Raw genomic sequence first — 2758 nt, 5'->3', positions numbered from 1 at the left:
TTCTGTTCCGAGTCTTCTGCCCCTTTCCCTGCAGGCTGCCAGGTCCCTCTTCCCCTGCATGTCAGGGCTAGACTTATTGCCTCCCCAACTCCAGTCCTTGCTGTGTTCTCAAGTGCTCATCCTGGGACTTGGGACTCAGGCCATGGTAGGTGGAGTTTCAGCTGTTCTCAAAGCCACTCAGCACCCCCAGCCCCCCACGGAGCAGTATTGTGTGACTACTCCTGCGAGTCTATTCCACTCAGATAGGGAACGATAGACCAAAGTGCTGGACAGCTTCAGTTGTTCACTTGACACAGCTGGGCAGAGAGAACCTCAGTAAAGGAATTGCCTCCATTGGATTGGCCTGTGGCCATGTCTGTGGGACATTTTCTTGATTGTTGAGTGATGTGGGAGGGCCCAGCCCACTGTGGCCAGTGCTACCCCTGGGCAGGTAGTCCTGGGTCGTATATGAAAGCAGGCTGAGCTTGGGACACAGGAGCAAGCCAGTTAAGCTTTATTCCTCCAGTGTCTATACTTCAGTTCCTGCCTCCAGGTCCTGAGTTCCTGCCCTGGCTTCCTTCAGTGATGAACTATGACCTGGGAGTTGAAAGATAAAATCAGCCCTTTCCTCCCCAAGTTGGTTTTGGTTAGTGTTTTTATAACGGCACTAGAGTGATTAGGATGGTAAGGTACCACCAAAGTCCAACACGGTGAACCATTGAGTTTTATGGGGGCTGCTTCACCGAATGCCCACCCCAGCCTGGGTGATGGCTCACAAAAGCTGGAAATCTGGAGTGCACTGCTTTACTTGTGGGCTGCTCAGCAGATTGGAGTGTCCTTCCAGGGAACTGGCTGGTCTGAGTCTTCCAAGAGTCCTTACTGCTTATATAAACTTGGGGAGGGGAGGGCCTAGTGGTCTGGTCAGTTTCAGGGCCTCCTGAAGCCTCTGAGTTGTTTACTTCCAGAGTTTAAGGAGCTTCCCTGCAGGATGGAATGTTTTATACCCCCCTCCTTTAGAACATCCCATGTCTTGGGGCTGGAGAGATAGCTCAGCGGTTAAGAGCACTGACTGCTTTTGCAGAGGACCGGGGTTCAATTCCCAGCACCCACATGGCGGCTACAAACCAGCCTTAACTCCAGTTCCAGGGGAATCTGAAACTCTTCTGACTGCCGCATTGCACGGCACGGGTGCACTTACTTACATGCAGGCAATACACTCATAAACATAAAAAATATTACAGCCAGGTGTGGTGGCGCACGCCTTTAATCCCAGCACTCGGGAGGCAGAGGCAGGGGGATCTCTGTGAGTTCATGACCAGCCTGATCTACATAGTGAGTTCCAGGACAGCTGGGGCTACAAGGAAACCCTGTCTCAAAAAGACCAAAAAAAAAAAAAAAAAAAACCAAAAAGAACATCCCATGTCTTAACCAGCTTCCCTCCAAAGAGATGTTTTATCTCAGAGGAAATAACTACATAGCAATCAGTTCTCTACCTTTTGCAGGAAGAGAAAAAGTATAAACATCTTACTAACCTTGTTAAGGTCTTCTAGGTCTATAGTCCTCACTGTCACCAGTAAAGGTGACTGTGGAACTGTGGAGAGTGAGGAGTCTTTTGAGTTCTCTGACAAACTTCAGAGTCTCTCTGGGCTGACCTGCACTCACCAGCCTCCTGCCTCAGCCTCCTGAGAGCCCCCATTAATTACAGCCACAAGGCCTGGCTTCCACAAGGTCCAGCCCAATGCTCTGTTCTCACCTCACCTTGTCTCAAAAAGACCAAAAAAAAAAAAAAAAAAAGTGTTGCATTATGAATACAAAAAACTGCCCTGCATGACACACTTGTGATCCAAGCACTTGGGAGGTAGAAGCAGGGCTAAGGAGTTCAGGGTCATTCTCAACCACGTCTGGTAAGAAATGTTAACTTTTTCTATTTTTTAAAAAGAGCAAAAATGGGCTGGGCGTGGTGGTGCACACCTTTAATCCCAGCACTTGGGAGGCAGAGGCAGGCGGGGATATGAGTTCAAGGCCAGCCTGGTCTACATAGTGAGTACCAGGACAGCTGGGGCTACAGGGAGACCCTGTCTCAAAAAAACCCTCCCCCCCGAAAAAAAAAGAGCAAAAATGAATGAGGATGGGGAACAGAACTCAGTGGTAGTTTCCCTAGCATGTATGAAACCCTAAGTAGAATTCTCAGCACAATGAAGGCTGGGTGTGGTGGCACGCACCTGTGATCTGTGCATGCTGGAGGATAGCCCATGAGTCTAAGGCTAGCCATGGCTACATAGTGAGACCCTATCTCAGAGAAAAGGATGAGATAGCAGTGTTAGATGTGGTGGCACACACCTGTGAACCCAGCCCTTGGGAGATTGAGGTAGGAAGACTGTGAATTTGAAGCCAGTCTAGACTGGACCAGTGACACCTTGCCTCAAAAGCAAAAAAATAGGCTCTTTTTTTCACCAAGAAAACAAAAACAAAAAAAGGGCAGGAGCTAAGGAGCTAAAACAAAGAGATAAGGTCCTTCAGGAGCACGATGGCTCCTAGGCCCTCTGGTTCTTCTTCCCAACAGCACTTTCTGTGTAGCTCAAGGAGAGCCATCCCGAGGCCATGTAGGCCATCAGCAGCTCACGGTGCTTCCTAGCTGTAGAGAGGAGTGCTCCCCTGCAGCCCTGCTCAGGTGGCTATGGGTGAGCACCCTCTGTGGGTGCATTCCCCCCCGCCACAAGGTGACAGAGTCTCCCCCGCCAGAGCTGGGTGGCAGGACAAAAAGCCAGGATCAGCTTTC

The sequence above is a fragment of the Nannospalax galili genome, unplaced genomic scaffold, assembly GCF_000622305.1.
Source record: "Nannospalax galili isolate Female #2095 unplaced genomic scaffold, S.galili_v1.0 scaffold870, whole genome shotgun sequence".
NCBI lineage: Eukaryota > Metazoa > Chordata > Mammalia > Rodentia > Spalacidae > Nannospalax > Nannospalax galili.
Note: the sequence above shows the minus strand (reverse complement) of the source record.